Source organism: Desmodus rotundus, chromosome 5 (genome assembly GCF_022682495.2).
Source record: "Desmodus rotundus isolate HL8 chromosome 5, HLdesRot8A.1, whole genome shotgun sequence".
Classification (NCBI taxonomy): Eukaryota; Metazoa; Chordata; class Mammalia; order Chiroptera; family Phyllostomidae; genus Desmodus; species Desmodus rotundus.
The window spans coordinates 73729080-73752323 of NC_071391.1; the positions used below are offsets into that span (position 1 = coordinate 73729080).

General features: G+C 38.7%; 1 long non-coding RNA gene across 1 annotated transcript in view; it reads right to left on the reverse strand.

The window, feature by feature from the left end:
- The window catches only part of LOC128781140 (uncharacterized), a 30060-nt gene extending 12096 nt beyond the window's left edge, over positions 1-17964 (reverse strand). Inside the window, exon 1 of the long non-coding RNA XR_008427031.1 lies at positions 17829-17964. This is a non-coding gene — a long non-coding RNA (uncharacterized lncRNA). The remainder of the gene's footprint in view (positions 1-17828) is intronic.
- Between the last annotated feature and the right edge of the window lie 5280 nt (positions 17965-23244).

Genomic DNA, 23244 nt, shown 5'->3' on the forward strand with positions numbered 1-23244 from the left:
AGTACTCATTAAGTAATCACTCTTTCTTGCTCCCTCCCTGCAGTCCCTAGCAAACTCTCTTTCTTATTTTGGTGCCCAATAGAACTGAAATCATATAATATTTATCCTTGTGTGTCTGGCTTGGTTCACTTAGCATAATATTTTCCAGGGACATCCATTTTGTAGCATATGTCAAACTTCACTCCTTATGGCTCAGTAATATTCCATTGTACATGCATATCACATTTTTTTTATCGATTCATTTGTTCATGGACTCTCGGGATGCTTCCACCTTGGCTCTAATGAATAATGCTGCTATGAAAATCTGTGTTCAATTATCTGAATCTTGTTTTCAGTTCTCTTGGATATACACCTATGAGTGAAATTGCTGGGTCATCAGTTTGTTCTCTGGTTAACCTTTTGAGAAACTGCCAAAATGTTTTTCAGAGCAGCTGCCCCATTTCACATTGCCATCCTCATTGCACAAAGGTTCCAAATTCTCTACATCTCAACACGACTTGTTATTTTCTTTTTTTAAATAAAAATTATAGCCATTCTGGTGGGTGTGAAATAGTTTTGATTTGCATGTTCCTAATGACTAATGATGTAATACCTTTGACAAGTGAAATCTTTTCCAATGTTTTTTGACCTTCGAATATGTTAACAAATGTCTATTCAAGCACTTTGCGCACTGTTTCAGTATTTAAAAGAATTATTGTACATTTTCCTTTACCATGTAGTCTCTTTATACCTCCCTCACCACCAGCAATCAGCACACTGTTGTCCATGTCCATGAGTCCTTTGCCTTTTTGCTCAATCCCTCTATCCCCTAAACCCCCCCAACCTTAGCTGTCATCCTGCTCTGTGTCTTTGAGTCTGTCCTCATTTTCCATGTTAGTTCAGTTTCTTCATTGGATTGCACATATGAGTGAAATCATATGGCATTTTTCCCCTCTGGCTTATTGCAGTTAGCACAATGTTTTCCAGGTCCATCCATACTGTGGCAAGGGTAAAATCTTCTTCACTTTCATGGCCGAGTAGTATTTCATTGTGTAAATATCACATAGTCCATCATCTACTGATGGATGCTTGGGCTGCTTCCGCATCTTGGCGATTCTAAATAACTCTGCAGTGAACATGGGGTGGAATATCGTCTTTGGAATTATTGTTTTCGGTTTCATGGGACTTTGTGATTGATGAGTTTTAGCAGACTTTATATATTCTCAAATTAAATTCTTACCAGATATCTGATTTGAAAATATTTCCCTCCATTATAAAGGATGGCTTTTCACTTTCCCTTTCCACAAAAGTCTTGGGTTTGATGAAGTCAAATTTTTTTAGTTTTAATGCATGTTCCCTCAGTGTAATTTTTATCCATTTGTTGACAAACCCAGTGTCATAAAGATTTTTCTCAATGTTTTCTTCTGAGAGCTTCAGATTTTAACCTTTTGTGGTTAAGTCTTTGATACATTTTGAGTTAATTTTTAAATATTGTGTATGGTGAGAATCCAAACTCATTTTTTGTATGTAAATGTCCAGTTTTTGCAGTACCATTTGTTGAAGAGTCTGTCTTTTCGCAATGAATTGTCTTGGCTATGTTATTGAAAATTGATTGATCGTATAGGTGAAGATTTAGTTTGAGTTCTATAGTCTATTCCATTGGTCTACATGTCCCTCCTAAGCTAGTGCCATATTGTTGTAACTACTGTAGCTTTTCAGTTTCGCTTCTATTCAGGAGATGCCTGTTCTCCAATTTTGTTTTGTTTTTTTTTTCAAAATTGTTTTCGTTATACAGGGTCCCTTGCAATTACATGTGAATGAGAGGATAGACTTTTCTATACCTTAAAAAACAAATTTGAACTTTTTGTAAAAACTGCATTAAAGCTGGAGATTATTTTATATATTATTGAGGTCTTAAAAATATTCAGCTTACTATCCATGAACACAGGATGTCTGTCCATTTATTAGGTCTTCTTTAATTTCTTTTTAGCAATGTTTTATAGTTTTCAGCATACACATCCTATACTTTCTTAGTTAGATTTATTCCTAAGTATTTAATTGTTTTTGGAGTTTTGTAAATGGATTTGCTGACCTATTTCCATTTGAGATCGTTCAATGCTGCTATGTAGAAATAAAATCCTTTTCTGATTGTTGTTCATATATCCTGCAACCTTCCTGAACTCATCCAGTAACTTTAGAAGCCACACTGTGCATTCTTAGGACTTTCTATATAGTACGATAATGTCATCTGTGACTAGAGACAGCTTTGTTTTTTCCCTTCCAATTTGGTATTTTACCAACTGAACTATCTGGCACCACTTTTCCTTTACAGTTTGATTTTTTTTTTTTGGTCTAACAGTTTTGCCTAAAACTTCCAGTGCAATGTTAAATGTCAGAGTGGGTGTTCTAGTATTTTGGCTGAGTTAGGGGTAAAGTTTTCAGTGTTTCAGCAGAAAGGAGTAGGGTGAAATGTTCAAGGTGATGAAAAGCAAGGACCTACAGCCAAGGTTATCCAGAAAGGCTATCACTTAAAACTGAAAGAGAAATAAGGAGCTTCCCAGACAAAGCAAAACTAAAGGAGTGTGTGAACATGAAAGCAGTACTGTCACTAATATGAAAGGGCTTGATTTAAGAAGAAGGAGAAAGAGAAAGTGAAGGAGGAAGAGGAAGAGGAGGAGGAGCAGGAGAAGTAGAAGACAAAGAAGGAGGAGGAGGAGGAAGAGAGAAAGTACACCAGAGGAAAACAGGCTAATAATGAAAAGGCACTAAATACATCTCTATCAATAGTTACCTTAAGTGTAAATGGTTTAAATGCTCCATCCAAAAGCCATGGGGTAGCTGAATGGGTAAGAAAACAAGACCCATACATATGCTGCCTCAAGAGACCCACCTCAGATCAAAAGATACCCGTAGACTAAAAGTTTAGGGCTGGAAAGAGGTATTTCATGCAAACAGCAAAGAAAAAAAAAAAGCTGGGCTAACTTTCATATACAACAAAATAGACTTTAAAACCAAAGCTAACATAGGAAACAAAGAAAGCCACTCCATACTGATAAAGGGAACAATCCAGCAAGAGGATGTAACCCTAATAAGCATTTACACACCCAACATTGGAGCACCTAAACATGTAGAGCAAAGAAGGATGGACACAAAGGGAGAGACTGACAGTAATGCAGTTGGGGCTTTGAACACCCTATTGACTTCAGTGGATAGAACTTCCAGACAGAAAGCCAACAAGGATATAGTGGCCTTTAATGACCCATTAGAGCAAGTGGATTTCTTTGATATCTTTAGAGCATTTCACCCCAAAGCAGAAGAATGTACATACTTTTCAAGTGCACATGTTTCACTTGGAATGTTTTCTAGGGTAGGCCACATGTTAGGACATAAAACGAGTCTCAACAAATTTAAGAAGGCTAAAATCATATCATGCTTTTTCTCTGACCACAATGCTATGAAACTAGAAATCAATGACAAGAAGAACACTGAAAAACACACAAAGACATGGAAGCTAAATAACATGTTATTGAATAATCAGTAAGTCAACAGTCACATCAAGGGAGAAATCAAAAGATACCTTGAAACAAAGGAAAATGAGAACACAACAATCCAAAATTGTGGGACAATGGGAAAGCAATCCTAAAAGGGAAATTCATAGACTTACAGGCTATCAAAAAAGGAAAAAACAAAACAAAACAAACACGACAAAGCTCAAATAAACAATCTACACTCAAAGGAACTTGAAAAAGAAAATGAAATGAAGCCCAAACTGAGGAGAATGAAGGAAATAATAAAGTTTGGAGCAGAAAGAAAAACAATAGACTCTAGAAAATGATAGAAAAGATCGATGACTCCAAGAGCTGGTTCTCTGAAAAGATAACATTGACAAACCTTTAAGGAGATTCATCAAGAAAGAAAGAAATACAAGGGAGTGTAAGAAAATATTATGAACAACTGTATGCTAATAAACTGGACAACTGGATGAAATGGATACATTTCTAGAGACATGCAATCTTCCAAAACTAAATCAAGACGAATCACAGGATCTGAGTAGATAGCTTACACCTAGTGAGGTTGAAGCAGCAATCAGAAAACTCCCAATAAACTAAAGCCTGCGGCTAGATGGCTTCACAGGAGAACTTTTACCAAACACTGTGGAAAGAACTAACACCTCTCCTTCTCAAACTCTTTCAAAAAATTTAAGTGGAGGGAGGCTACCGAACTCATTTTACCAAGCCTGCATTATCCTAATTCGAAAACCAGATACACTACAGAAAAAGAAAATAATGTAATGATATTATATGTTTCTAATAATCATGTTAAAATTCAGCCAACAGTAACAAGCTACACTTCCAAAACCCCAAACTCAAGAAGCAGTATTCAGTAATCACCTCTTTTGTCTCCTCAGGTAGTCCACAACAGCAAGCATCCTTCTCTGTGACTTTTACCCAGGCAGCATCAGGAGAAGTACCCTGGCTTTGACAAACAAGGATGCCTCCTCTCAGTCCCAGGGGCACTTGCTTAAGCCCATTCTTCCTCTTGTGTGTGTGCCTGCATCACTCCACACTATGGAAGGGTCGAGTCCAGTGGGCGGTGCCAAGCACAAAAGTGGTTGTTAATGAATACGAATTGATAAATGGAATGTGATGCCACTCTTTTTCTTTTAAAAGAAACTATTGTGCTTAATAAAACGGAGAAATTGCTGAAGTAGGGAAGATGGCGGCGAGATAGGTGGGAGCAGAGTCCACTTCCCCTCAACGCCAGTGAAATACCTAGCTGATCTGAGGAGCAGAGCGAACAGCCAACAGTATTCCAGCATATATGAAGATCGGAGACCAAAGATAGAGGATGTCGAAAGATCAGACGTTAAGAAGAGTGCTTAAGGACAATAAGATCCCTGGGACCCGCGTGGGGACGAGGGCAACTGAAGCCCTGCCCAGGGCGCAGGGTCTGCTGCAGCATTCTAGGGAGAGAGCCAGGCTGGGCTGTGTGAGCAGTCAGGTGCTTGTTTGGACCAGGGCGGCTTCAATAGGAAGAATTTCTCAAAAAGGAAAAGAAAATAGAGGCACCGTAGTAGCTAGTTAGAGAACTCTCCACAGTGCAGCCTCTGTTGCCCTTCCCCCCTCAGCCCCTGGACTGTGAATGAGGAAAAGCAGCCCAGCGCTCAACTGAGGTGAGGCTGGAGCGCATCTAGGGGCCCACACATGAAACCCCGGGTGAGCGTGAGCCCTGATAAGCGGCCCATCTTCCTGGGCACCAGACCCAAAGTGCCCCAGTGGGTGCGTACCCCAATCAGTGGTCTGAGGCCCACACCTGAAACCCCGGATGGGCGTGCACCCTGATAAGCACCTGGCTGCCTGGGAGCACAGGCAAAAAGTTCCTGGGTGAGCACGCAACCGGATCAGTGGCTGGCTGCCCCCGTGCACAGACCCAAACCAGGGGATCTGCAACCACGTGAAGTCCAAAGCTGAGATTGGCCACACAACCCCATCAATGGCCTGGCTGCCTGCAGGAGACCACAGCCAAAAGCACTGGTTCTAAAAAACTCCTATGTAGCCCTTGCGCACAGAACTCTGCAGGGCCTACAGGCTCTCTAGGAGGAAGGAGGAAGGCAGAACGCCCAGCAGACGGGAGCTGCAGGGTTGGAGAGACTGCATTCCCCGGAAAGACTCGACCCACTAGGGGGCTGAACTACCCCAAAGCAGCACCCAGAGCCCCTAGCATCTAAGACAGCAAAGAGCAAGAAGGTGGAATGTGAGTTGCCCCTAACTGGTGCAAATCAAGGACAGCACAGCTGGTGAACTAAAGGCCTAGTGGGGAGCAGAAGGACCCGGAGGAACTAGACTGAAGGCTGAACAACAGTGAAGAGTGTGGCTCAGGAAGGGAGAAAAGTGAAACCAATCCTTCCAGCCACCCCGTCCCGTTCCACAGACAGGACGACCACCAGAATGAACCTGACCAGTTTAAAGCCAGCAGAAGACCTTCTTCTTTTTTTTTTCTTTTTCTTTTTTCTATTTTCTTTCCTTCTTTCCCCCTGAATTCCTTCTTCCTTTCTGTCCTTCTTTCTGTTTTTATTCCTTCTTCCTTCCATCCTTTACCATTTTTATGTCTTCTTCCTGCCTTCTTTTATTTATTCTGTTGTTTTAATTTTTGTTAAAATTCCTTCTTATCTTGCCTCTGATCTTTCTTTATTCCTTCTTCCTTCCTTCCTTACCATCACTATTCCCTTTTTTCCTCCTTCCATTTTTTTTTTTTTGCTCCCATTCCTCTTTTTCCCACAGGTGAGACAAGAAAACCTGGAGTGCTGAAAAGACCACAGTAAGACTTTGTTACACCCATAAACATCAGCTCAAGACCAGTGAGCACAGGAGATTAAGGAGACAGCACCACCAAATCCCATTGGCATTCTACCATAGAAGTTCATACCATAAACCCAGGGAGTCAGAACAGATCAATTCAAGAAGCAGAGGCTAACAAGAAGAGTCTCACAACCAATGGGAAGACAAAGAAACAATTCCCAAATAAAAGGAAAGGAGGAAGCCTCAGAAAGAATGCTAACTGAAAAAGAGGCAAGTCAACTATCAGAGACTGAGTTCAAAGCAATGGTCATCAGGAAGCTCACTGAGCTCTCTGAGCTCAAAGAGAACTACCAGAAACTACAGGGAAACTACAATGAACTCACTGCAAACTATATCAACATGAAAAAGGAAATAGAAACTATTAACAAGAGCCAAGAGCAAATGAAGAATACAATTTCTGAATTGAAGAAAACAGTAGAAGGAATGAAAAGCAGACTTGATGAAGCAGAAGATCGGATCAGCGAGCTGGAGGACAAAGTACAAAAAAACACCCAGAAAGAGCAAGAAAAGGGAAAGAGGCTCAGAAAGAAGGAAGAGGCAATAAGGGAAATGCAGGACAACATGAAACATAACAATATCCATATAATAAGAATACCAGAAGGAGAAGAAGAAGTGCAAGGGATAGAAAACCTGTTTGAAAAAGTAATTATGGAAAATTTCCCTAATCTGAGGAGAGAAAAAGTCACCCAAGTCCAGGAAACACAGAGTCCCAAGCAAGACGAACCCAAAGAGACCCACTGCAAGACACATCATAATTAAAATGGCAAATTTCTAAGACAAAGAGAGTATCTTAAAGGCAGCAAGGGAGAAAAAGGAAGTAACACACAAGGGAGCCCCAATAAGGTTAGCAACTGACTTCTCAATGGAAACGCTCCAAGCCAGAAGAGAATGGCAAAAAATATTCCAAGTAATGAGAACCAGAGGTCTGCAACCAAGACTACTTTACCCAGAAAGGCTCTCAATCAAGATAGAAGGCCAAATAAAGAGTTTCCCAGACAAAAGAAGTCTAAAAGAATACAGCTCCACCAAACCAGCTCTGCAAGAGATGCTAAAGGGACTGCTTTAAGGAAAGGAAGGAAAAGAGAAAGACAGAGGAACACAGGTAGGAAAAAATGGCAATGAATAACTACCTATCGATAATAACCTTAAACGTAAATGGATTAAATGCTCCAACCAAAAGACAGAGAATAGCTGAATGGATAAGAAAACATGAACCACACATATGCTGCCTACAAGAGACCCATCTCAGGACAAAAGACTTACACAGACTGAAAGTGAAGGCCTGGAAACAAATTTTCCAAACAAACGGACAGGAAAAAACAGCAGGGGTAGCAATACTCATATCAGACAAAATAGACTTCCAAAGAAGGGCCATAAAGAGAGACCCAGAAGGTCACTTCATAATACTCAAAGGAAGAATCCACCAAGAAGACATAAACATTGTAAATATATATGCACCCAACATAGGAGCACCCAAATACATTAAGAAAATCTTGGAGGACTTCAAGAAAGATAGTGACACCAACACAATTATAGTAGGGGACTTTAACACCCCACTATCAAAAATGGACAGGTCTTCCAAACAAAATATCAACAAGGATATTGTGTCACTTAACAATACCCTACAGGAAATGGACTTAACTGATATATATAGAAATTCTCATGCCAAAAAAGCAAAATACACATTCTTTTCAAGTGTCCATGGAACTTTTTCAAAGATAGACCACATGATAGGACACAAAGCAAGCCTCAACAAATTCAAGAAAATTGAAATCATATCAAGCATCTTCTCTGACCACAGGGGACTGAAACTAGAAACCAACCCCAAAGGAAAAAACCCAAAACACTCAAAATCATGGAGACTGAATAGCATGCTATTAAACAATGAATGGGTCAAGAATGAGATTAGGGAAGAAATCAAAAACTTCCTGGAAACAAATGAAAATGAACTCACAACAACCCAAAACCTATGGGACACAGCAAAGGCAGTCCTGAGAGGGAAGTTCATAGCAATATAGGCCTACCTTAAGAAGATAGAAACAGTTCAAACAAACAACCTAACCCTACGCCTACAAGAACTGGAGGAACAACAACAAAGACAGCCCAGAGCAAGCAGAAGGAAGGAAATAACCAAGATCAGAGCAGAACTAAATGACATAGAGACTAAAAGCACAATTCTAAGGATCAATGAATCCAGGAGCTGGTTCTTTGAAAAGATAAACAAAATTGACAAGCCTTTAAGTAGGCTCATCAAGAAGAAAAGAGAGAGGATCCAAATACACACAATTAGAAATGAAAGAGGAGAGATTACATCTGATACCACAGAAATACAAAGGATTGTAAGAAATTACTACGAAGAATTGTATGCCAAGAAATTTGAAAACCTAGATGAAATGGACACATTTCTAGAAAAAAATAATCTTTCAAAACAGAATGAAGAAGAAGCAGAAAACCTGAACAGACCAATAACATCAGACGAAATTGAAGCAGTCATCAAACAACTCCCAACACACAAAAGCCCTGGACCAGATGGTTTCACAGGAGAATTCTACAAAGCATTTAAGGAAGAGCTAACCCCTATCCTCCGCAGACTATTCGAAAAAATCCAAACTGATGGAAGACTCCCAAACTCTTTTTATGAAGCCAGCATCATCCTAATCCCAAAACCAGATAAAGACACAACGAAGAAAGAAAACTTCAGGCCAATATCGCTGTTGAACATAGACGCTAAAATTCTCAAGAAAATATTAGCAAACCGCATCCAGCATTACATGAAAAAGATCATCCACCATGACCAAGTGGGATTCATCCCAGGGATGCAAGATGGTACAATATTCGCAAATCAATAAACATAATACATCACATCAATAACTGCAAAGACAAAAATCACATGATCATATCAATAGATGCGGAAAAAATCATTTGATAAGATACAGCACCCATTTATGATAAAAACACTCAGCAAGGTGGGAATAAAGGGAGGATTCCTCAACATCATAAAGGCCATATATGAGAAAACTACAGTCAACATCACACTCAATGGACAAAAATTTAGAGCTTTCCCACTAAGATCAGGAACAAGACAAGGATGCCCTCTCTCACCACTCCTATTCAACAGAGTATTGGAAGTCCTAGCCACAGCAATCAGACAAGAAAAAGCAATAAAAGGCATCCGAATTGGAAAGGAGGAAATGAAACTGTCACTGTTTGCAGATGACATGATAGTGTACATGGAAAATCCTATAGACTCCACCAAAAAACTACTCGACCTAATAAATGAATTTGGCAAAACAGCTGGATACAAAGTCAATACTCAGAAATCAAAGGCATTTCTGTACACCAACAACGAAACTGCAGAAACAGAAATCAGGAAAAAATCCCATTTGATATAGCAAGAAGAAAAATAAAGTACCTAGGAATCAACCTAACCAAGGAGTAAAAGACCTGTACTCAGAGAACTACACAACACTGAAGAAAGAAATTAAGGAAGATACAAACAAATGGAAGCATGTACCATGCTCATGGATTGGAAGAATTAACATCATCAAAATGGCCATACTACCGAAAGCAATTTATAGATTCAATGCAATCCCTATTAGAGTACCTATTACATATTTCACTGATATAGAACAAACATTTCAGAAATTCATATGGAAACATAAAGAACCCTGAATAGGTGCAGCAATTTTGAGAAAGAAGAACAAAGCAGGAGGGATCACAATACCTGATACCAAACTGTATTACAAGGCCACAGTAATCAAAACAGCCTGTTACTGGCATAAAAACAGGCACATAGACCAATGGAACTGAACAGAGAGCCAAGAAATAAACAGAAGTCTATAAGGTCAATTAATATTTGACAAAGTAGGTGGAAGCATGAAATGGAGCAAAAACAGCCTCTTCAACAGATGGTGTTGGGAGATCTGGACAGCTATGTGCAAAAAAATGAAACTCGATCACCAACTTACGCCATACACAAAAATAAACTCAAGATGGATAAAAGACTTAAATATAAGTTGTAACACCATAAAACTCCCTGAGGAAAACATTGGCAGGAAAATCTCAGACATTCCACGCAGGAACATCCTCACAGACATGTCCCCTAAAGCAAGGGACATAAGTGAAAGAATAAACAAATGGGACCTCATCAAAATAAAAAGCTTCTGCATGGCTAAAGAAAACAGCACCAAATTACGTAGAGAATCAACAGTATGGGAAAACATATTTGCCAATGATACCTCAGACAAGGGCCTGATCTCCAAAATATATAAAGAACTCAAACGACTCCACTCCAGGAAGACCAACAACCCAATTAAAAAATGGGCAAAGGACTTGAACAGACACTTCTCCCAGGAAGACATACAGAGGGCCCAGAGACATATGAAAAGATGCTCAGCACCACTAGCCATCAGAGAGATGCAAATCAAAACCACAATGAGGTACCATCTCAAACCAGTCAGAGTGGCCAACATAAACAAATCCACAAACAAATGTTGGAGAAGATGCGGAGAAAAGGGAACCCTAGTGCACTGTTGGTGGGAATGCTGACTGGTGAGGCCACTGTGGAAAACAGTATGGAATTTCCTCATAAAACTAAAAATGGAACTGCCCTTTGACCCAGTAATTCCTCTGCTGGGATTACACCCTAAGAACACTGAAACACCAATCCAAAAGAACCTGTGCACCCCAATGTTCATAGCAGCACAATTTACAATAGCCAAGTACTGGAAGCAATCTAAGTGCCCATCACCAAACGAGTTGATCCAAAAACAATGGTATATTTACACAATGGAATTCTATGCAGCAGAGAGGAAGAAGGAGCTTATACCCTTTGCAACAGCATGGATGGAACTGGAGAGCATTATGCTAAGTGAAATAAGCCAGGAAGTGAGGGACAAATACCATGTGATCTCACCTTTAACTGGAACATAATCAATAGAAAAAAAAGCAAACAATATATAACCGGAGACATTGAAGTTAAGAACAATCTAACAATAGCCAGGGCGTGGGGGGGGGGAGGGACAGTGGGAAGAGGAGATTATAGGAACTACTATAAAAGACACATGGACAAAACCAAGAGGGAGGGTGGAGGTGGGGGAGGGAGTTGGGTTCAGCTGGGGTGGGGTGCAAGGATGGGGAGAAAAGGCATACAACTGTAATTGAATAACAATAAAAATTTTAAAAAAACTAAGAAATTATTTGTGATTTATATTTTCTTTCTGAAGAAGACTAATTCATTGATTCAATAAACATTTATCTAGGGTCTTTTAGGTTCTAGGTACTCTATACAACAACAAATAAGAGAGACTATTTCCGACCACATAGAACTTACTGACTACCCTGAGAGACTCTTCGTACAATGTGATAAATGTTATGAGAGGAAAAGTTTAAAATACCTTATAGAAGTATAGAAAGGAACGTGATCTCAACAAAATAAGTTCCAGAGCAAAAGTGAGATCTGGAAGAAGAGAAGTGGTCCAGCAGGAGAGGAGGAAACAGTGTATCACTCCAGGCAGCAGTGATACAACGTGAGATGCTGGAACAAGAAAGAACTTGGAGAACTTCCTGTAAGAAGTTCAATATGGCTGAACCACAGAGACATAGAGTGAGGATGCTGGGAACAAAGTTATTTAACACAGAATTGGCAAGATTAGTAAAGAGATGAGACATGTGAGAGAGATGTCTGGCTTGGGCAAGGGCATGCCACTCAGGAAGAGTAGAGAACAGAGAAGCAGGCTGGGGGAAGGGAATGAAGAGGATCAGTTTCCCTTCGGCCAGTTGAGTGTGAGACTCACATGGGACATGCGAGTGAAGGCAGTGAGACCTACAGACATCAGAAAAGGTAAGCCACTTCATTTGATAGAAATCTACATTTACTCTCCATTTCAATGATAGAATTTTACATGTAAAGTTTACATTTTCAATGAAGGCAATGAAAATATTGTCACTCTACACACACATAAAGCTGGCTGATTTTGCCTCTGAAGGTTTGTAGCATCAATGTGGAGGCACAAATGGTAAACGTGAGAAATGTCTTGGCCGTGTTCAGGATAATAAAGTGTCAGGTTATCACCGGCAGTGGTTTCATGGAACTTGGTAGATAATAAAATTGTTTTAAATACTGCTTTAAATTACATAACAGTTACAGTGTAAATGTTTATTGCTAACTGTGTATTATTTATACCTGTATTTACCGAATTAATAAAAAGAGATCTAGAGAATTTGCAGAGTCTCTGTGAGAATTATTATTTTAGGACTTTCATTATAATGCCCTAAATAAAATTCATATAAGCACATTGTGGATTAGGTACATGACCAATTTATAATCTAGTAGGACCACAGAATGGGCATCCCTGTATGTCTGTAATTCTGTTATTTCAAAGAGATTTGCAGTTGCTGTTAGCCAATAGAAACACGAACACACATAAAACATGAACAGAGCAAAGTGAAGTCTTAATGCCATCACGGTCGTGTCAAATTAAAGTTGCACCAGTGAAAGTCAGAAACTGAGAAACCACGACCTACGTACGCCAAAGTCACTAGTCCAGGCTGGGAAGACAACTTAGGTGAAGCACACATCACATTCAATCAGTACTTTTCTTATAACGGTATTGGTCTTAAAATACAGTAAGGGAATTTGCACCTAGTTTTATGTTTGCACATAAAATACGTGAATACAATATATTAAAGGCAATAAGTTAACATTACAGGTGTCTGAACGTTTCTTTTTTGAAATTTAAGTTGGAAAACCTGACCCATAATGAGCCCTCAACTCTGCACACACATGCAATGTGCACCCAGTCCCTGGTGGCATGTCTCCTGCTGTGGGCTCTTAGCATGGGAAACATTATACTTATAGAGCATGGAAGGAAAATTAGGTTACAAAAGTAAACAATGTATAATCCAAGTTTTGTTTTAAAATACTGGAGGGATACATAGCAAATGCTACTTCTAATTATTCTAGATCATAGGACTATGGGGACTTTTAAATTAATGCTAATTTTTCTATATTTTCCACAATAAATATGATTTTGTAATGAAAAGGTTGCTTTTAGAAAATGAGTCGGTCAGAGCTTTAATATGAAAATTCCATCATATCTGCAATACCGCACCTGTACTAGTTGGCTGAACATCTGTCTGCTTGGTCGTTTGCTAGAATATGGGGCATGTCTTGTTCACACATATGTTGCCAGTGCCAAGCACAGTGCTTGACACATACTGAGTGCTGGATGAGTTGTTCCTTGACTGATAGCCAAATTTACCGAGGGAACACTGTCCATCATGTATGATCTCATTGAAAGCTTCCTACAATTGTTATCTCCATTCTATAGGTGAAGAAACTCATGTCTAGAGGTTATGGTATCAAGCTTACAAAGCAACTTGATGAGATTCAAACAAATCTCTCTTCCCTTACACTGAGACTTTAACATTATAAATGTGAGGAATTTAACAGAATACCTGAGTGCAACTTGCAGGAGTTGTGAATCAGTTCTTTTGTTACGAGTGTGCAACCAGTTAGTGAAAAATCCCTGAATGTGTGTGGAAAGTAGATTTCTCCATGATTCATCTGTATCTTGGAGTAAAGTACCATGAGTCATGTATGGAAGCAAGTCTGACAAAGTCAGCTTTCACTGCAAGACACGAACACTTTCAGTCAATGGTGTAAGTTAAAATAATATATTAAAAATTTCATTCCAACAAAATTAAAACCATCCACAATGTGGGAGAACATATTCACCAATACTTCTGATAAGGTGTTAATATCCAAAATTTATAAAGAACTTACAAAATTCCACAGCAAGAAAACAAACAACCCAATTATAAACTGGGCAAAGGATCTGAATAGACACTTCTCCAAAGAGGACATACAGATGGCCAGTAGACATATGAAAAATGCTCAACATCGTTAATCATCAGAAAAATGCAAATTAGAACCACAAGGAGAGATCATCTCACACCTGACAGAATGGCTGTCATCCATAAACCAAGTATCAACAAGTGCTGGAGAGAATGTGGAGAGAGGGGAACCCTTTTGCAGTGTGGGTGGGAATGCAGACTGGTGCAACCACTGTGCAAGTCACTATGGAGATATCTCAAAATATTAAAAATGGACCCTCCTTTGGACCCAGCGATTCCATTTCTGGAACCCAAAACTCTGATTTGAGAGAAAGTATGCACCCCCATGTTCATTTCAATGTTCTATAATATCACCAAGATATGGAAGAGCCCAAGTGTCCATCAGTAGATGAGTGGATAAATCAACTAAGGGACATTTACACATGGAATACTATTTGGGCAGAAAAAGAAGAAGAAAGTTTTCCCCTTTGCGTCAGTGTGGATGGACCTGGAAAACATTATGCTAAGTGAAATACGCCAGTCAGAGAAAGACAACTATGATATGATTTCACTCACATGTGGAATCTAACGAAGAAACTGAACTAATAAGAAACATGGGGACAGACTCATAGACGGAGAGCAGGATGACAGCTAGAGAATGGGAGAGGGGTTGCGAGGTGAAGTAATTGAGCAAAAAGGCAAAAAGTCTCATGGATATGGACAACAGTGTGGTGATTTCAGGGGCTGTAAGGGGACTGAAGGGTAATGGAAAAAAGTACAATAACGATGAAAAAATAATTTAATAAATAAATAAATAATGAATAACTTTCATTCCATGTAACTGGCCTATGAGCTTTTAATGAATTCATAGGTGAATATACCATAAGCTCAATGTACCATTAAAAACATACAAAGACCATGTGTATCAGATTGTAGTTTTCAAGAAAAAATTCCAACTAACCTACAATATCTGTACAAAACTATGTGGTTAGTAATAATGTTAACTGTTCAATTCCAGTGTACGCATTTTGCATATAATTGAACAGAATAGAGCTAACAAGTGAAATTATGTCACTGTTGTAAACAAAATTAATTTACTAATCTCATTTTTAAAATGTATTTTAAATTATATCTGGCACAGTTTGGAAGAGATTCTATAGAAAGTTTGCAATCCTGAGCGGGCGACATTGGTCCCTCTCGGCCCCTCCCACACGTACAGCTTCACAGCCCAGGGACCAGCATTACCCGACCAAGTGATCACCTAAGATCCGCCCCTTTAAGTAACAGAAGAACAAAGACAAAAAAAAAAAAATTGCCGAAATGACAGAACACTTCAAAGCTCCAGAATAAGTACAACTAAGTGAGGAAGAGATAGCCAACCTATCAGATGCACAGTTCAAAACACTGGTTATTAAGACGCTCACAGTATTGGTTCAGTTTGTTCGAAAACTAGGTGAAAAAATGAAGCCTATGCTAAGAGAAACAAAGGAAAATGTACAGGAAACCAATAGTGATGCGAAGGAAACTGGGACTCCAATCAATGCTGTGGACCAGAAGGAAGAAAGAAACATCCAACCAGAAAAGAAGGAAAAAACAATAATTCGGAAAAATGAGGAGGGGCTTAGGAACCTCAGGCGCATCTTGAAACATTCCAACATGCGAATTATAGGGGTGCCAGAAGGAGAAGAGGAAGAACAAAAAATTGAAAACTTATTTGAACAAATAATGAAGGAGAACTTCCCCAGTCTGGCAAAGGAAATAGACTTCCAGGAACTCCAGGAAGCTCAGAGAGTCCCAAAGAAGTTGGACCCAAGGAGGAACACACCAAGGCACATTATAATTACATTACCCAAGATGAAACAGAAGGAGAGAATCTTAGAAGCAGCAAGGGAAAAGGACACAGTTACCTACAAAAGGGGTTCCCATCAGACTGTCAGCTGATTTCTCAAAAGAAACCTTACGGAAGAAAAGGGGCTTGAAAGAAGTATTTGAAGTCATGAAAGGCAAGGACCTACAACCAAGATTACTGTATCCAGCAAAACTATCATTTAGAATGAAAGGGCAGATAAAGTGCTACTCAGATAAGGTCAAGAAAAAGGAGTTCATCATCTCTAAGCCCTTATTACATGAAATGTTAAAGGGACTTATCTAAGAAAAAGAAGATCAAAAATAGAAACAGTAAAAATGACAGCAAACTTACAGTTATTAACAAACACACCTAAAACCAAAACAAAAGAAAACTAAGCAAACAACTAGAACAGAAACAGAACCACAGAAATGGAGATCACATGGAGGGTTATCAATAGGGGATTGGGAGGGGGAGAAAGAGGGGAAAGGTACAGAGAATAAATAGCATAAATGACAGGTGGAAAATAGACAGGGGGAGGGTAAGAATAGTGTAGGAAATGTAGAAGCCAAAGACCTTATAAGTATGACCCATGGACATGAACTACAGGGGGGGATGTGGGAGGGAGAGGGTGGGCAGGATGGAGTTGAGTGAAGGGGCGGAAATGGGACAACTGTAAGAGCATAATCAATAAATATATCAAAAAAAAGAAAGTTTGCACTCCTCAAGGACTTCACTTTTTACACAGTAGTTTGCTATTGGGTTATTAAAAAAGGTACACAGGGATTGGAGTTTGACTGACACTTGAGAGGCCTAGGTAACAGGTACAATCTGTTGCTCTCATGTTTTTCTATGAAGTAAAATACCACTACAGGTTTACAGCCCCTCGGGTCTACAGAGGACTGTTGACCAAGGCATTCCCACAACAGCTGGTCATGGAAGGCCATGCTGAGGAAATGGCAACAGCTGACCTGAATGATCAGAAATCAGCTGGAAGATGATTAGGGATAAAACGTACCATTAAATCCTCAATGAAAACCTGGCAGGTAGACACTACTGCCAATCACTTATCCCCCCAGAAAAAGGAGGGAGTGTTTGGAAGGAAAGAGATGCAAAACACCTGTTGATCGTAGACAGATGCTATACTGTAGGAAAAAATTCTTTCAACCCACATCCCCCAAATGGTGATGAGGTGCTCCAATATACCAAAACTCAATAGATCAACAGACAGACAAATGAGAAAGGGGCAAAGAAATACAGCAAAAGTAATCACATAACCACAAGCTAACATTATTCTAATATCTACTGTGATTTTCTTTTGCACAGAATAAATGGGTAAAAGTAAACGCTCTTACCAGTTTAAGAATATTTGAATTATGTAATTTCTCCTCCAGACTAACTTGAAAAGTGTGAAGAGTGTAGCAGAAAAAAGTTGCCCATCTAAATTTGAAAAAGGCCCCGAATATCCCACTAGGTATCCCCCTATCTTAAGGGTCTATGTGGAAGCACCTGGCAATTTTCTTAGTATCTACTTGTCTAGTCTACTCTCACCAGAATTTGTCATGGACCTTGTCTAGTATATTCATCATTATCTCAAATGTCTGGTACATTATAGGGCTTCAGCAATTTCATACTCTAATCAAAATACAACAATTTTCATTAAAATCCATGAGACGGAAAGGAAAGTATGGCAACTTACAAGAGAAGCTTTAAAGTTATTGGAAAAGTTTCTTTATGTGAAATATCATTCTCTTTGAATGTCAGATTAAGTATCTGCTCTCATAAATAAAGTATCATTAAGTACTCACCAATCTTCTTCCAGTGTATTATTATTCAGGTATGTCAGCATGATGAGGGTCCTCTGAAGTTTTTAACTTCAAACACCTCCATGGCTGTGGGGTAAGATGTAGCTTTATGAGGATGTGTAGCTACCTTAGATAAATCTCCAAGGCCCACTTTTTCCAAGCAGCTTGTAAAAGCCTCTACATGTAGAATTTATATGTCAGTAGAGCTGCAACTAGGAGATCATACAAAGAACAGACATTTCTTACTTTCCAAAATACAATGCCATTCTGTCATCATTTCAGAGTTGTGTTTCTCAAATATATTTCATAAATTGAAGGAGCTACAGAACACTGTATCATTTCCTTTATAAATCATCCACCTGGGCAATACTTTCCCCTATATTTTTTACTCAAGGGATATATTATTAGGTAAAGGAATATAGAAAATAAGGATAAACGTTTAAACATAGCTACAGTATAAGAGTATCAACAGTCTTTAAAAACTGTAATTTTAAAGGTTTTATGTACATAAGGACGAGAAACCTTAAACACTCACTTCAGCAGAAACTCACACATACACAAATGCACACATGTGCACACATGTACTCTATTTCCCATGTGTGTTGTCACTACCCAGATGAAAACAGAAAATTTTCTTCCTGCCAACAACTGCCTCATGCTCTTGCCCAGTCATGGTGGAATTGATTAAAATATGCCCACAAATTCCGTGATAGTTAGCCCTCCTTTCAAAAGCTGAAGCCCGATTACCCCCTTCTTAAGTGTGGGCTGTCATTACTGACTCCCTTCCAACAAAGAGAACATGTATAGATCTTTAACCTCCTGGTTAAATTTATCTGCGAGTCTTTAATTCTTAGATGCTATTACAAATTAAACTGTAAATGAAATGCAGTTTCCTCTGTGGACTGTTCACTGCTGGTGTACAGAATCACGACTGAATTTTGTGTCTTCATCTTCTATCCTGCAATGTTACTACATTCATGTATTTGCTCTATTCAGGTAGCTTCCTTATAGATTCTCAGGGATTTTCTATGTATAAATAATTATGAAACCAGTGAATAGAGATGATTTTGCATCTCCCTTTGCAATTTGAATAATTCTTATCTGATTTTCTTGTTCAATTTTTCTGCAAACAATTCCCGTTTCTGATTTAGGGGAGAAAACTTTCAATCTCTTACCACTAAGTGCCGTGTAAGTCATGTGTACAAAGTTTTCATCTACACAGGAAAGCCACTAAGGGTACTTGTAGCAAATGCAGTTTTTCTCCAGAACCATTAGTACTTGGCACAAAGGGGTCCATTTGTTGGATGAAGAAAACTTCTAGTGTATCACAGGTTGTGCTTCTTGGGCTGGGCCTAAATGCGCAGTGTGTTCTACTTGTGAAAATTCTTGAAGTTCTATACTTGTGATCTGTACACTTTCCTGATGTAAGATCTATTGCAATAAACAATTTACAAAAGAAAGTATCCTACAATTAGACTCCAAAAGAGAAGAAAGACTCCACTGAGAGGTAGTAAGGTCTGTAAGGCAGGACTTATTCTTTCACTTTTCTTATTTGAAGCATGCTGTCATGTCATCTTCAAGCTGATTTCCATGTGACTTTTCCCTTCTGTCATCACCAGACCTAAACACCTATGTGAGTCATGACAATAGTTCTTCAGCTTACATTAGGGTGCCCCAAGTGATGAGAGTAAAGGACTTGAACAGTTTTAATACTTGACTTTAATCCAGCACTTCAAGTCCTCAATTCTTATTTCTGTTATATGAAAGTATATAAAGTACCCGTCATTTATAATATATACTAGAATTCAACTTATTTTCAACTTTCCCATAAACGGGTATATCAGATTATCCTATCTATTTACCAGGCATCATTTTTAAATGGACTGTTATGCACATGTATAAGTTAGTAACTTCTTTCTTTATAGGATATATGCATATATGTATATGAATATCTAAGAATGAAAAATATGAAAAAGGGTAGCTTTCAGATACTTGAACTAAATAGAAATGTTGTGTAGCTAGCATCTCACATTTGTCCAATATCCCAAAGGATAAATGTTAACTGACTTGGAAAATATTACGAAGTGACCACTCAAACAAAACACTCAGAGCTCACAGTTACAGAGCCAAAGAGATTACCTACAACTTCCCTTTTGCAAGGTCACCATCTTGAATAACAGCCACCAGCTGAATGCGAGCATCACCATTGTGCCATCTTGTGGGTTCCCTAGGAGCAGTTTGGAAAATATTAAACGATAATGAAACGACACTTTTCTTCACAATATGCTTACATATTAAAATTACCTCACCAGAACTGATATAAAATCATCTGAAAAGGATTTAAATCATGAGCACTAAAAAATACTAAGTGATATCAAGCATATCCTCTAACCAGAATGCTTTAAAATTAGAAATTAATTGCAAGAGGAAGTGGAAAAAACACAAGTATGTGGAGAGTAAACATCAAGCTACTAAAAACCAGCTGGGTGAAAGAAGCATAACATGGGAGGTCAAAGTATGTATAAAAACAAAAGAGAATGCCAATAGATCATATCAAAACTTCGATTTAAAAACAATATTTTTGAAAATGGCCACAATGGGCCCGTTTATTTCTTTAAATTCTAGTTTATTCTATTATCGTTGTCCCAAAATTTCCCTTTTCCCCTCCTTCCTGCAGTCTACCCCGCCACCCCACAGCCCATCCACACACCATTGTCCCTGTCCATGGGTCACTCAGACATGTTCTTTGAATAATCCCTTCCCCTCCTCTACAACATTTACCTCCCCCATCTCCTCTGAAAGCTGACAGACGGTTCCCTGTTTCCATGGCTCTGATTTTGTTTTGCTTGTTACTTTATTTTGTTCATAACATTCCTCTTAGAAGAGAGATCATGTCAAAACTTCAGTAGTGCAGGGAATGTGGTAATAAGAGAGTTTATATCCTTATAGGATTATAAGAAACGAAAAACCCTGAGTAAATAACCTAATATAGTGTCTTAAAGAACTACAAAAAGGAAACCAAAAAGATCCCAAAGTCAGCAAAATAAAAGAAATGTAATAAAAAGTAGAGAACCCCTTGCTGAGTGGCTGGGTAGGGAGTTGTGTTGTCCTGTACAGAAAAGGGTCATGGTGTGATTCCCAGTCAAGGTATATTGCTCGGTCGTGGGTACAATCTGCAGATAGGCACATCAGGGAAGCAACAAGTCAGTGTGTCTCTCACGTTGATGTTTCTCCCTCTCCCTGTGTCTCCCTCTCTCCCTCTCTCACTCTCTGTGTCTTTCTCGAATCACTAGGAATACCCTCAAGTGAAGTTTGGGAGAAAAAATAAAGAATAAAAATTAGAGTAGAATTAAATTACATAGAAAACAAAAACACTATTCAAAAAATTAAGACAACAAAGAGCTGGTTCTTTGAAGAGACTAATAAAATTCACAAACCGCTGGCAACACTCACTAAAGAAAAAAGGGAAAAGGTCGAGCAAAATCACAAAAGAGAAAGAAGTTACCACAGACAGAAGAAGAATATAAAGGATCCTACAAGGACACTATGAGAAACTCCATGAAAACAAAATCAATAACTATAAGAAATGGGTCAGTTCCTAGAAATGTGTAACCTCCCTGGACTGTACCACAAGGAACTGGAAAATCTAAATAGACCCATCAACAGTGAGGAAACTGAGAAAACGATCAAGAACTTCCCCAAAAATTAAAAGTCCAGGACCGGATGAATTCACTAGTGAATGACACCAAGCACCGAGAGAACACTGGATACCTATCCTTCTCAAAGTCTTTTAAAAATGTGAAGAGGAGAAAAGAAAGATACTCATCAAAGGTTGTACATCAACCTTTGATGTACATCAAAGGCGTACATCAAAGGTTGTACAGAATATTCTATCATGTCCTTTACATATCATCCCTGTGAACAAAACTTTCTCCTATAATTTTTCATCCAAAGGATGGATTAACTAGTAACAGGATATGGGTATTAAGGGTGAAAGTTTAAACATAGCTAGTGTATGAGAATGTCAAAAGACTCTAAAACTTATAATGTTGGAGGTATTATGCACATAGGGACCACAAACCTTAAACATTCATATAGCAAAAAAGTCCACAGAATATGCACATTAAGGATTAACAGAATATAGATATTAAGGATGGAAGGAAGACCGTATGGACATTAAGGATGAAAGTTTAAACGCAGCTACTGTGTGAGAGTAGCAACGAGACTCTAAAGGTGAGAATGTTTTGAGGTGTTATGTACATAACCACCACAGACCTTAAACACTCACTTCAGCATCTCACACATACACAAATGCACACGGGCGCACACACGTACTGTATTTCCCATGTGTGTTATCACTAACCAGATGAAAACAGAACATTTTCTGCACACCAAGGACTCCCTCATGATCCTTCCCAGTCACAGTGGAATTGATTAAAATATGCCCACGTAAATTACGTGATCGTCATCCTTTCCAAAGGTGAAGCCCAATTACCCCTCTCATAAAGGTGGGCTGTCCTTACTTACTCCCTAGTATCACAGAGAACGTGTACAGATCTTTAACCTCCTGATTAAATTTATCAGCAATTTATTGTTCTTCACATATATATATTTGCATATTACATAAATATGAATATAAATATACACATATACATATATGAATATCTAAGAATGAAAACTATGAGACAGGGTGGCTTCGGGATAGTTGAGCTAAAAAGAAATGTTCTTTAAATACCATTTTTTGAAAATATTATGAAAGGACCAATCAAACAAAAACCTCATAGCTCACACACATTCAGCCAAAGAGTTTACCCAAAACTTCCCTTCTGCAAGGTGAGTGGACTCCATCTTGGATGAGGGCAAGGAGCTGATGGCGAGCAACCCAATTGTATCATCTTGTGGGTTATCTAGACGCAGTTCCGAAAATATTAAACTCTAATAGAAAGAGCACGTCTTTACAATATGCTTACATATTAAAATTACCTGACCAAGAAGCTAACATACAATATTTTGAAAAGTTTTTAAATCATGAGCACTTCAAAAATATTAAGTGATACCAAGCATTCCCTCTAACCAGAATGCTTTGAAATTAGAAATCAACTGCAGGAGGAAGGGCAAAAAACCACAAATGTGTTGACAGTAAACAACAAGCTAAAAAAACCAGCTGGGCCAAAGAGGAAATAAAAGGTGAGGTCAACATATAAATAAAAACAAAAGAGAATGGCACTATATCCTATCAAAACATTGATTTAAAATCAATTATTTTGAAAATGGCCACAATACGATGACTTTTTTTAAAGTCTTATTTATTTTACTATAGTTGTCGCAATTTTTCCTTTTACCCTTCCTTCCTCTTGCCCAACCTGCCACCCCACAGTCCATCCCCACACCATCGTCCCGTTCCAAGGGTCACTCAGAC